The sequence below is a fragment of the Toxotes jaculatrix genome, chromosome 20 (genome assembly GCF_017976425.1).
Source record: "Toxotes jaculatrix isolate fToxJac2 chromosome 20, fToxJac2.pri, whole genome shotgun sequence".
Classification (NCBI taxonomy): domain Eukaryota; kingdom Metazoa; phylum Chordata; class Actinopteri; family Toxotidae; genus Toxotes; species Toxotes jaculatrix.
This window is the reverse complement of record NC_054413.1, coordinates 15,629,214-15,643,182: the sequence shown is the minus strand read 5'-3', so window position 1 is coordinate 15,643,182 and position 13,969 is coordinate 15,629,214. Positions and strand designations below refer to the sequence as shown.

The 13,969-nt window shown below is 47.3% G+C and overlaps 1 pseudogene; it reads right to left on the bottom strand.

Moving 5' to 3' along the window:
• Positions 1-7,657: 7,657 nt before the first annotated feature.
• On the bottom strand, positions 7,658-11,473 carry LOC121200827 (annotated as a pseudogene).
• Between the last annotated feature and the right edge of the window lie 2,496 nt (positions 11,474-13,969).

The following is a 13,969-nucleotide window of genomic DNA, read 5'->3' as shown; positions in this document are numbered from 1 at the left end:
TTAGCTTGATTTTCTTAATTTCACATGCGTATTGGATTTGAATAAGGTCATAAATAGTCTTAAGCATGCGATTATTAATATTTTTACATGTACAGTTAAGGTTTTTTTTTTTGTTACAATGAGTACTTTCTTTCTCTCTTACTCAGTGTCATCAAAACACAAGAGCTAATTAAAAATACTTTTTTCAGAGAGTATTGATTTAAATGTGACTGCTACACAAAAACGTATGACCATAACGTACTAGTACAGGGGTGGGCAAACTGTTCCACAAAGGGCCGGTGTGGCTGCAGGTTTTTGTTCCAACCAAGCAGCAGCACACCAGACTTGACTCATTTAATCAACTGATCTCAGTCTTCAGACAGTTGATTGGTCAAACTGTGTGCTCTTCATTGGTTGGAACAAAAACCTGCAGCCACACCGGCCCTTTGTGGACATATTCTCAGTAACTGTTGGTTGCAAATGAATTGCATATGCCTTAACCCCCTCAAACCGGCGGGAGCGCCGGCGATCTCATTTGCCAACGGGAGTGCCGGCGATCTCATTTGCCGACAGGAGCGCCGGCGATCTCATTTGCATGAGATCACCTGTGTCCAAGATGGCGCTGCGGATGGCGACCTCGGTACTTCGCTCTCTTGCACTTTGCGTGTTTTTGTGTTTTTTTGGAGCTTTTTGTAACCCCTCACTGATCACTTTCACCAGAGAGGAGCTTCTAAATGTCAGAGAGACATCCCCAGATCTTTCTCCCCCAGCTTTCACCAATCCGGAAAGTTTTACAGAGATTTTGGTCGGTCGCTCTATGGAATTTGCCGGGGACGCCGTCGTGGGAAACGAGCAGGAGCGCTCGTCAAGCTGAGGCAGAGGGGACTTCGAACCTCGCTCCCGTCTATTCACCTGGCCAACGTCCGCTCCCTGGCGAACAAAATAGATGAACTGCTGCTGCTCAACCAAATCAAGTCGGACTTTCGTAGATCCGCCGCCTTGTGTTTCACTGAATCCTGGCTCTGTGAGCGCATCCCGGACAGCGCACTACGGCTGCCGGGCTTCCAACTTTTCCGTGCGGACCGTTGCACTGAGCTCTCAGGGAAAACGAAAGGTGGTGGAATCTGCTTCTATATAAACGAAGGTTGGTGTAGAGATGTCACGGTGTTAGAAAAGTCGTGCAGCCCTCACCTAGAGACACTTTTCATAAATTGCAAACCTTTTTATTCTTTTATAGTTCTCCTCGTTTGTTTTGGTCGGTGTTTACACCCCCCCCCAAGCTTGCGTAACACATGCGTTACAACAGCTGGCCGACCAGATATCAGACACTGAGAGAAAACACCCGGACTCCCTCATTATCATTCTCAGGGATTTTAACAGCGCAAACCTCACACGTGAGCTTCCTAAATATAGGCAGCACATCAAATGTCCCACCAGAGACTCATACACAGACTCACACACTGGACCATTGCTACACGGTTTTGAAAGATGCCTACCGCGCTGTCCCCCGCGCAGCACTAGGGCTCTCTGATCACTGTCTGCTTCATCTCATCCCAACCTACAAGCAGAAACTAAAATCTTCTAAGCCTGTGGTTAGGACTGTGAAGAAATGGACAGAGGAGTCAAAGCTGGAGTTACAGGCCTGCTTTGACTGCACTGACTGGAGTGTTTTTGAAGCTGCAGCCACTAACATCAACGAACTTACAGACACTGTGACATCATACATCAGTTTTTGTGAGGACATGTGTGTGCAGACCAAGACCTTCTGCACATATAACAACAACAAGCCATGGTTTACTCCCAATCTGAGGAAGCTGCGCCAGGCCAAGGAGGAGGCCTACAGGAGTGGGGACCAGGCCCTGTTTAAATAGACCAGGAACAAACTGACCAAGGAGATCAGAGTGGCAAAGAGAAGCTACAGTGAGAGGCTAAAAAACAGCCTCTCAACAAATGACTCTGCATCAGTTTGGAGAGGTCTAAATCACATCACCAACTACAGGAGACCATCCCCCCACCCTGCGGAAGATCCCAGACTGGCTGAGGAACTTAACACCTTCTACTGCAGGTTTGATAAGGACTTTCTCACACCTCACGGCCACACAAAGAACCCACCTGCAACACCTCCCCCACTGCCCCAGCCTCCCCCGCCTGCCCTGACAATCCGTGAAGAGGATGTGTGTCGGCTCCTTCAGAGACAAAAGACCAGGAAGGCTCCAGGACCTGATGGAGTGTCCCCCTCCTGCCTGAGAGTCTGTGCTGAGCAGCTGACGCCCATCTTCACCCGGATCTTCAACCAATCCCTGGAGCTGTGTGAAGTGCCCTCCATCGTCCCAGTGCCCAAGAAGCCCACTATCACTGGACTTAATGACTACAGACCCGTCGCCCTGACGTCTGTAGTCATGAAAACTTTTGAGAGACTGGTGTTGAACCACCTGAGAGACATAGCTGGCCCCCTGCTGGACCCCCTGCAGTTTGCCTACCGGACAAACAGGTCGGCGGATGATGCAGTCAACATGGGACTGCAATACATCCTGCACCACCTCGACTCCCCAGGGACATATGCAAGGATCCTGTTCGTGGACTTCAGTTCAGCGTTCAACACCATCATCCCTGAACTCCTCCATCAGAAGCTCTCCCAGCTCACAGTGCCCGCCTCCACCTGTCAGTGGATCACCAACTTCCTGACGGAGAGGCAGCAGCAGGTGAGGCTTGGGAGAATCACATCCAAGACCCGGTCCATCAGCACTGGTGCCCCCCAGGGGTGTGTCCTCTCCCCACTGCTCTTCTCCCTCTATACTAATGACTGCACCTCAAGTGATCCATCTGTGAAAATTCTGAAGTTCGCAGACGACACCACTGTCATTGGACTGATCCAGGACGGCGACGAGTCTGCTTACAGACAGGAGGTGAAACAGCTGGTCCTGTGGTGTGGTCAGAACCACCTGGAGCTGAACCTGCTCAAAACAATGAATACACATTTCTAATTTTGAGGGATACAGCTAAGACATCTCTGTATTTAGAAAAATATGTGGAGAGAAAAAACTTTTTTTTTGTGGTTTATTGCAGTTTTGGCACTTTATTCAGTTAGCAAGGACATAAATTCATAGATATTCTTAAAATCTGGGATATAAGGGTTGTATTGATGTATACCAAATTAAAATACTCCAAAAAATGGCACCACAGCAGGTAAAAATGTAAAATATGTTCTGGCGGATTTGGTTCTATGGCAGGTTAAAAAGGGTTAATCTGTTGATATATTTGTTTGAAATTTATTGAAATATTTTGTAACCATTTCTTTAAGTAAAAAGATTAAAGTTTCTCTTTTGCATTCCAGTAACATCAATTTTCCTGATATTTTCATAAATAAACTCTTCTTTCATTTGCGTTGCTTGGGAGAAGCAGTTCGTGGAGTAGGTAAGCTCTTGGTGGAACTGAGGTAAATGAGGTTTGTTGTTGCTGTTATCTGTCATTTAGAGGAATTGTCACGGCCGAACAAGGACCTGAACCCAAATGCACGACTCAGGAGGCAAAGTACAAAATAAAGAGTCTTTTTATTTGTCAAAAGTACCAACAGAAAATCACTCACTTGAGGCAAAAGCAGTCTTCAATCTTTTAGAAACAAAAATACACTCTTACGAGGCAAAAACAGTCTTCAATCTTTAAGAAACAAAAATTCACTCTCACGAGGCAAAAAACAGTCTTTCAATCTTTAAGAAACAAAAAACACTCTTACGAGGAAAAGGCCGAGCAACTGGGTAACAGACAAAGAAAAGTAACAACTCAATCCTAGGAAAAACAAGAACAAAAGATCCTAATAAAGAAATCTACGCAATACAAAACCTGACTTGGCAAGACGTGGAATAGGCGCTGGTTCTCTTACAAAATGACAAGACGAACTGGCACAGGACAAAGGGAGACGCGGACAATATATACACACTAGGTAATGGGGAACAGGTGGAAACAATCAGGGCGGGGAAAACAATCAGACGAGCCGGAACACAAGAGGAAGGGCAAGCTACCTGAAACACAAAGGGGAACAGATTACAAAATAAAAGCGGAAATCACGAGACAACAGACAGAAAACAAGAACATAACTTAACAGAGTTTTCTGGATGTGACAGGAATAAAGGTATGCAAAACAGAGTTTGTGGGGTGGTGGGGTGGGGATGGGGGGTTACTATGTATATTAATAATTAACCACTAACAAGAATTTTGACCCATTGATACTATAAGTTAAACAATAATTATAAAGAAGATTATAAAGTCCAATAATCTATTTGATGGCATAAGAAGATATGTCCATGAGCGCGGTATGTAGTGAGGGTGTTCAGGAGCTACTGGCCTCCGAAGAACAAGTGAGAGTTGTAGCAGCATCAGATTTGTTGAGCGAGGGATTGCATAAAAATTAAAGGTTGCCAATTCTGTACACCTCTTGAGTGTTCAAAATAAGAGTCAAACAATTGATGTATTACAGATAAATGAAGAATTCAGAAGGTGTGCTACAGTTCCACTAGAATCAGTGTATATGTCCCAGCTGGACAAGTACACTCCAAAACTTCTAAACCTGTTTAGTGCAAAGGGTGGAGCAGTTGGTCAACGCATCAAGAACTTGTTAATGGAACTGATACAGTACAATGAGTACTTTATTCTCTTGTCTTGCCTAATTGGGTGAATATTGCAAAAAAACATTTTTGTTTACAGCTCTTAACTAATTTTAAGGTTGAATATATATTAGGGGTGGTTAATCGGTCCAATTTTCTGATTTGATTTGATTACGATTATTGAGGTCTCGATTCGATTACCAATCAATTATAAACGTATTGCACCATTAAAGAAACAGCTGCTGAATTACTCAACTTCTCTTTTATTAAGCTCAAAACAACAGCATACAAGAACAGTATGGAGCTTTGACGGGGATTCCAACTTATGACTAATTACAAGGGTAATCGTGCTCCTCTTGCTAATGACCTCAACCTTCCTGATGAACTTAACGCATTTTATTGCAGGTTCGAGACCAAAGGCAGCAAAGAGTTTTTCACTGCCTCAACATCTGTTCATAATGCTCCATCATTTTTTAGGTTTGCTCAGGAGACAAAATGGCAGGAAAGCAGCTGGCCGAGAACAAGTATCACCTGCCAGCCTAAAATACTGTGCTTTTGAACTAGCTCCGATTCTAACAAACATTTTTAACTGGTCTCTTGTAACTCAGAAAGTCCCAGCATGTTTTAAATCAGCTGTAATTGTACCTGTACCAAAAAAGTTCTGTCCGAGCTGCCTTAACTAACCGTCATCATGAAAGTGTTTGAATGCTTGGTTGGCAAATATCTATCTGGTGTTGCCATTGAACCATACCAGTTTGCATATAGAGCTAACAGGTCAGTCGATGATGCTGTATCTATATGTTTGCACACTATTTTACAACATCCAGATGGTCCTGGTAACTATGTCAGAGTTTTATTTGTCAATTATAGCTCTGCTTTTAATACAATTTCACCAACCAAACTATACAACAAGCTTTTGGACATGGGGGTTGAACAGTCAATGTGTAAGTGGTTACTGGACTTTTTGACAAACAGGACTCAGGTGGTCAAAGTCAACAGCAGGGTATCGAATACCTTGACCCCTGGCACGGGGGCCCCGCAGGGCTGTGTACTTTCTCCTCTCCTGTTTTCACTGTGCACAAATGACTGTTTCTCTTTGTTAATTTCTGAAATTGTTCAAATTTGCTGATGAATCACTAAGAACAATGAAACTATGCATAGACAAGAGATTGCAACATTAGTGGACTGGTGCAATGCAAATAACCTGGAAATGAATGTAAGAAAAACTAAGGAACTTGTGGTGGATTTCCGCAAGGAGAAGGAGGCTCATCAGCCACTATTAATCAATAAGACACAAGTGCAGCAGGTGGACAGCTACAGATTTCTTGGCTTCAATACCTCTGCAGACAAATGGACAAACAACACCCATGCCACCCTGAAGAAAGCTCACCAAAGACTCTTTTTTCTGAAACAACTAAAAAAGTGGGGGGCCCAGGGATGTTGTGTTTTTATCGAGCGGCTGTGGAGAGCATTTTAACTTTTGGCATCACTGTCTGGTTTGGAGAACCTGACTGCAGAGGAGAAAAGGCAGCTGAACGGTGTAGTGTGCACAGCAGCCAGGATCATGGGACAAGAGGTGACATCCTTGTCTGAAATCTGAGAGACTAGATTAAAGAGAAAAGGACTCAAGATTTTAACAGACCGGAGGATTACTTGCATAATCTCTGGTTCTTTGATAACAGAGTGAGGTGTTTCACTATGGGGAATCGCCTTGGCGTGACCAACTACGGAAGCTCCAATGACATCACGTCTGTCTGTGACAGACCGGTCGAGCCGTGCTCGGAGACCCGCCCCCTCTTATTAACACGGTCGACCATCCCCTCCTAAATAATTTAAGCCAGTTTCTTTCCGTGCCTGCAAGGAGGGAAATGTTGGTGAAACACCTCACTCTGTTATCAAAGAACCAGGGATTACACAAGTAACCCTCCGTTCTTTTTCTAACTTCGCTCGGTGTTTCACTATGGGAGATATAGCCCACTCCCGGATTGCAGTAGCTCCCTGACGCCGTGACTCTCGACGACTTGAAGAGTCACTGCTGATTTACATTAAATCAGCAGTGCCTGCTTCCAGCACAGCGTGACGGCTGGGCGACATTGAGCCTATAAAAGCGCACAAATGTGTGAGGTGTAGCCCAACTTGCCACTGTACAAATGTCTTGAACTGACACTCCTCTGAATAAAGCCCACGATGAGGCCATGCCTCTGGTAGAGTGGGCTTTAACTCCCATAGGAGACTGAGAGCCCTTACATCTGTAAGCAAGAGAAATGGCCTCCGCAATCCAGTGCGACAGCGTTTGGCGGGACAAGGGCCTGCCCTTATGAGGAGTGGCCCAGGAAACAAACAGCTGATTGGTTCTCCTAAACCCAGCTGTTCTATCAACATACACCCCCAGAGCACGCACGGGGCACAGTGTGTGAAGCCGTCTTTCCTCCTCTGCGGAGAACGGTGGAGGGTGAAAAGCCAACAGCTCGTAGTTAGGTCGTAGTAGGACATCTGTATGATGACTCCAGTACTTTAGGAGCAAATACTGGATTAGGCCGCAGGCATGCTTTAGCATGCCCAGGGGCCATCTGCAAACAGGAAGGGTGGACTGACAAAGCCTGTAGGTCACTCACCCGCTTCGCAGTGGTTAAAGCCAGAAGCAGAGCAGTCTTAATTGAAAGAAATCTCAACCCCACCATCTCCATGGGCTCAAAAGGGTGGTCTGAAAGGGCGTCCAGAACCAGCAACAAATCCCACAGAGGCACCAGGGGCCTGGACACTGGGAGCTTACGGCGGGCCCCTTTCATGAAGCGACACACCAAAGGATTTTGTCCCACTGATTTATCACCAAAACCTACATGACAAGCTGAAATTGCTGCCAAGTAAACCTTAATTGTGGAAAAAGCTCATCCTTTATCCAACAACTCCTGCAGTAAAACACAGCACCTCCACCACAGAACACTGGAAAGGGATAGCGCCCCTATTAGTGCACCATTCCTCGAAAACCCGCCACTTACCACTCTAAAGTGAGCGAGTGGAGGAAGCTCTGGCATTCTGAATGGTGTCCACTACTTCAGGAGGCAGTCCTGCTGCATTCAAGTTCCACCTCTCACAGGCCAGACCCAAAGAGACAGGCGGTCTGGGTGAGGATGATAAATCTCGCCCCGTGCCTGAGAGAGAAGATCTCTGCATATGGGGAGTGGCCACGGCTCGTCCACCAGAAGCTGCATTATCTCTGCTATCCAGTGTTTGGATGGCCACCGAGGAGCTACCAAAATTAGCGGCAGCTTCTGCTCCCGCACTCAGAGTTGGAGAGACCATGCTGAGAGGTGGGAAGGCGTATAGCAGGACATTCGGCCAGGGGTGGGCAAGAGCGCCAACGCCCAGAGGTGCGCTCGCGTCTGACAGGGAGAAGAATAACGGGCAATGAGTGTTTTCTTGAGAGGCGAAGAGATCTACGTCTGCCTGGCCGTATCTCTGCCAAATCTGTTTCACCACCGTACAGTGGGTTCCCTCTGGACAATAAGTCTGCGCCCCTGTTCAGAACCCCTGCTACATGGGTCGCTCGGAGGGACAGGAATAGTGTACTGCCCCACACAATTAGCCTCTGAGCCAACCTGTGCAGCTGCAGAGAGCGAGTGCCCCCCTGACGGTTGATATAAGCTACCACAGTGGAGTTGTCTGTCTTCACCAACACATGATGCCCCAACAGATGAGGCAGAAAATGTTTGAATGCTAAAAACACTGCTTGCATCTCTAGTACATTTATGTGAAGGCGAGCCATCTGAGGCGACCACACGCCATTGGCTGTTCTGCCCATCAACGTCGCGCCCCACCCCGACAGGGAAGCGTCCGTTGTCATGGTTACCCTGGACGACACCGTTCCCAGAGGCACGCCTGACGTCAGCATTGCCGGCTCTCTCCAAGGCCGGAAGGCCGCAACGCACTGCGCCGTTACTTTCACTTTGCGGTGCAGATGACGCTGAGAGCAGAGATGCAGAGAAGCTGTCCATTGCTGAAAATCCCTCATCATCAGCAACCCCAACTGCACCACAGATATCACCGACGCCATGAGACCGAGAAGTCAGAGACACAATCTGAACGTCACCACTTTTCCCAGTTGAAAAAGTGCGAGACAGTGTGTGAATGCCCTCTCCCTCTCCTCTGACAGCCTGACGCAAAAAGAGAGGGAGTTTATGCAGAGCCCTAAATATTCTGTGCATTGCGCCGGCTGCAGGCGGCTCTTGGCCCCGTTTATTCTGAAACCGAGGTTTCTGAGGTGATTCAACACCATAACAGAATCTTTGACCGCCTGCTCCTGCGAGTGAGAGCATATGAGATAATCGTCTATGTACGAAAATATTCTGATGCCGCTGTTCCTCAACGGAAACAGAGCTGCTTCCACACACTTGCTGAATACCCTCGGAGCTAAAGAAAGGCCAAAAGGGATTGTCAGAAACTCATAGGTCGCCCCTTGATACGCGAACCTGAGAAATTTTCTGTGTGCTGGATAAACAGCAATGTGAAAATATGCGTCTGCTAAATCGATCGTCACAAACCAGTCGTTTGGACGGATCGAACGGCAGAGCACTTTGGGTATTAGCATTCTGAATGTGTATCTGTGTAGATGCTTGTTTAACACACGGAGGTCTAAAATGGGCCGCAGGGACGAGCCTCCCTTCTTTGGAATGAGGAAGTAACGGGAGTAAAACCCCTGCTGAGTTTCCTCGCTTGGGACTGGTCTGATTGCGCGTTTGATTAATAACGCCGCAATCTCCTCTTCCAAGACCCGAGCTGACGCTCCATTTGCTACAGAAGTTAACACACCGCTGAATTTGGGTGGTTTCACAGCAAACTGTAGTCTGTAACCCATGGCAACTGTTGTCAACACCCAAGGGGGAACTGCGCATGTGCGCCACCGCTCCACTCGTGAAGCCAGCGGGCCCAACACGTCGCACGTGAGTGACGTCACCTGCCCGTGACTGAGAGAGCTGCTCCCAACTGGAGGAGTTTGAGCTCCCCCTACTGGGAATGGCGGGCCACAGCAACGTTCTCTTTACTTTTTTATTGATTTGTTGTTTTGTAATTTTGGGGAGCACTCTGCCCTCGGCAACATGCCTGGATGCAGGAATGCATTAATTTTTCTGTTTCCCCTGAAAGAGAACAAAGGAACTGGTGGGACTATAAAGTGTTTGGTGGCACTAACAGAGACCCTGGGAACATGTGGTAACACTGTTTGAGTGCTTGGTGACACTGTGTGAGTGTGTGAGTGTGGGGAGAGAGACTGAAGGAGGGCTCCTGAAGAACATGGAACCATAGGAGCCTCTGGACCTTGTATTAAGGGGCTGAATTCCTCCCACCTTCTTTTCACCAGAGGAGAGAAAGGAGGGGGAGGCTGTGTTAGGTGGCACGCGTCTTCTTCCCCTCGCTGGGGTGGGAAGATGGCCGATTCCTTGCTGCTACTGCTGCAAAGGAATGTTTTCCCCATGGTTTTGGGTTCTCAGACTTAGACTGTTGGTCTGTCCACCATGCTTTCCCCTCATTGCTGCAGCAGCAAAGCCAGCACTGGGGGGCTGCGATGCACGTGGCTGGGGTTTACGTGGTGAGCAGAGGTCAAAAGCTTCTCCCTCCTGCTTCCTGCGTGTGCTTGTTTCCCTCATCTTCTCCAATGCTGGGCCAAAGAGACCCTTGGTGGGGTCATATTCTGAATCCATGATCTCAGCCTTCTGAGAATCACTCAGACCAGACAAATTAAGCCACAAGGCTCTCTCACCTGTGACTGCTAGCCCCATAACACGGCCACAACCCTGCACTGCTCCTCTAGAGGAGCGTAGGAGAAGATCATTCACCACACATATCTCATCCCAAAGGAGGGGGTTAGGAGACTGAGAATCCAGCTGACAACCCATTTCCTCCAGTATCTCAGCCTGATATGCAGACAGCAGTGTGACAGCGTTGAGGGAGCACACTGATTGTGCTGCATACTTGTACATCCTCTGGTAAATAGATGTGGTGAGGCGATCTGACTTACTGGGCAGAGAGATGCTTGAAGAGGCTGAGACTGATCTCCGACTGGGATGGAGGTGGTAAGCCACTGAAGGCTCCACAGCTGGGGGTTTGGCCAACCCCAGCTCACTCATCCCCTTAATTTCCAGCTTGGAACAGCCCTTGGTTGGCAACTTGCTCTTAAAGGGACTGGGCCAGTACCGACTCATTTCCTTCATACAAGCAGGCACTGCTGGAAGAAGCTGTTTGGGTGGAGGCTGGGCTGGCGGGAGCCTCTTACCATCATACAGGTCCCGCTCTGTTCCCTCAGCACCCTGGGCAGCTGGCCATGGGATTCCCAGCTTGGCTGCGGCCCGTTTGCAGACCTCATACAAGTCACTGTCCATCGGTGGAGCCACCTCAGGAGTGCTTGATGGTCTGGACTGCTGGGGTGGGAAAGAAGAGTCGTCATCCTCCTCTTCTTCCTCCATATCCCCCATGTCGAGGAGGTCAGAGTTAGCATCGCACTCTGCATCCTCATCTCCCAGTAGCCCTACATCCGAACTTTCAAACAGTGGGGGCATAACTGGGGATTCTGTGTCCATCATGTCCGCCCAGCTCATCGGAGCTCGCGTCTGATGAACATCAGCCTTGGGAGTCGCGGCTGCCAGACAGGGATCCTGACTGTTAGCCACAGCTACTCTCAGCCTCCTTTCCAAAATTTTCTCCGGCATTGATGCACAGTGAGAACAGGACTGTGGGTCCGCTAGAGAAGCCGGGGCGTGTTTAGTGCCCATGGACGCTATGCACATCGGGTGAGGGTCCCTGCCCGAGATGGTCGCCCCGCATGACGCGGGACACGGGCGGGATACAACCTCCTTGGCCTTTGGCTCCGACCCTTTGGCGGGGTTAGGGGCCATAGACATGCTAAAGGAAAGAGAGGAATGGCTCTGATAAATTATCAGACTTGGCTCGTCACGACACGTTAGCACTTGTCCACGCTAGAGCTAGCAGCGAAGCTATAACCTAGCAAGTAGTAATGTTATGAGTTAGTTCGTCTTGACACGTTAGCTAACTTGAAATAAGTCCGGATAACAAATAAATGTTAACCAAACCAAAATCAAACTCGCCTTGATGCGCTAGTCTGTATATTTCTCGTGAAGTACTTACTCGGCGTGATCCGGACTAAGAGGAAACTGCGTTCGGCAACGTACTCCTTGACGGGATGCCTAAGAACTGTTAAGCAGTTAGCCAAAATCCTGGAACGCGTTGAGGGAGCAAAGTAGTTCTCACGGGAAGAAAGCGAGAATGATTTAGGTGGGGACGGTCGACCGCGTTAATAAGAGGGGGCGCGTCTCCGAGCACAGCTCGACCGGTCTGTCACTGACAGACGTGATGTCATTGGAGCTTCTGTAGTTGGTCACGCCAAGGCGATTCCCCATAGTGAAACACCGATCAAAGTTAGAAAAAGAACCATCCCATCCAGCAAACTGTCTTTTTAACCCTCTGCCCTCTCACAAAAGACTGAGGAGCATTAGAACTAGAACAACCAGATTCCAGACCAGTACATATCCCAGTGCTGTCCGCCTTCTTAATACTTTAGAACTTGCACTATAGACTTGTTTGTTTTGTTTTTATTATTTTTATACTTCATTTTATTATTTGGTTGTGAGTTAGTATTGGTATCTTAGCTACTTATGCTATTTTATCATATAATACTTGAAATTGCACTTCTTTTATTAGGTTGTATTAGGTTTTATAGCTGGTTGTGGACTGGCACTATTATTTGATCATTTTAGTATAGTCATTTTATAATATTTTTATTTACTTTTTTTTATTTTTATTTACTTTTTAGATGTAGTCTTTCACCAGGGCTACTTTTGTTGTCACCTCATGGAGAGTATGTTGATTCGGTGAAATGAGGCTTCAGGCAGTTGTCTTTAGCCCACGCAGCCTCCTCTGGATGGAAGTGCGACATGTGAGCCCTCATCCATCCATCCATTTTCTATACCGCTTGATCCGTCAGGGTCACGGGGGAGCTGGAGCCTATCCCAGCTGACTACGGTGAGAGGAGGGGTACACCGTGGACTGGTCACCAGTCAATTGCAGGGCTGACACGCAAAGACAGATAACCACACATGCACACACTCACCTAGTTGCAATGTAAAGTAGCCAGTCACGCAGGCACAGGGAGAACATGCAAACTCCGCACAGAAGAGTTCAGACTGCGGTTTGAACCTGGAGCCCTCACGTTGATAGTATTGCCACAGTGCAGTAAAGTTTACAGACAACGTACGTCCTGTCGATGTGTTTAAAACTCCTGCCATGAAATGCATCCACACTCTCGCTTTTAGCCCAGATGGAGCTGGATGGATTGGTTGGTTGCCGGTTAATGTTTTTTCTTCGTCCATTTCACGCGCCTCTCGTCTCGCTAGCATAGTAAGCTTGCTGGTACTGTTACAGGGTGTTTTGTTATGACTGTTAAAAAAAAATCGATCTTTTGAAATTTAACAATAGATTCATAATCGTCCATAATATAATTGCAATTAATGAATAATCAATTTTTTTCACCACCCCTAATATATATATATATATATATATATACACACACACATACATATATATACACATACATATACTGTTGTGAGGCAGCTCGGCTGCCTCTGGGGTTTTTGGTTGTTTTCTCCTTTTGTTTTCCTCTCTGTGTGCTTGTGTGTTTTTTTTTGGTGTGGGTGTGTTTTTGTTGGTAGATTCCTGGGCGGCTCCTCCCCACTCCTGCCTCCGGCTCTGGCTGATTGCGCCCAGGTGTGCGCAATCTTCTCTAAAAGTATAAGAGGCTCGGCGTTCCTGTCCTTCCTCGCCAGTTCGTTCCGTCATCTGTCGCGGTGACTAGACTCTGAACTTGCTTCCTTGAGAACGTTTTTTGTGAATATACTAACCTTTTTGTTCTTTGTGCTCTGGATCCCCACTAACCAGTGTGCTTTCTCCTCTCGCAGTTTCCTCCGGTTTCTTCCCCCACATCCTCATTTATCGCCGCTCCAGCCGACTCTCCCCCGCCGCCCAGGAATCTTTTCTCCGTCCCGTTTCGTCCCATCGACTGATCCTTTGTTTGCTAAAAGCTAAAAATAAACTGGTTAAATCCTTTACCTTCCTGCCTGTCTGCTTTTGGGTCCACGGCTCGATTAATAGACTACCATAACATATACATATATTTATATAAGCTCTGTTAAACAGGTAATACAGACCCACACTGATAATTGTATTGTATGTTTGTAGTTATATTGCGTGCAAGATTCAGTTTTTCATTATTCACCCATCAACTATAGGATCCAAGTACCTCTGTGGTGAAGAAGAGAGATGTGACTCTAAGATGCCTCATTGAATACATGGGAGAGAGTGGGCAAGAGCTCATCTCTGACTAC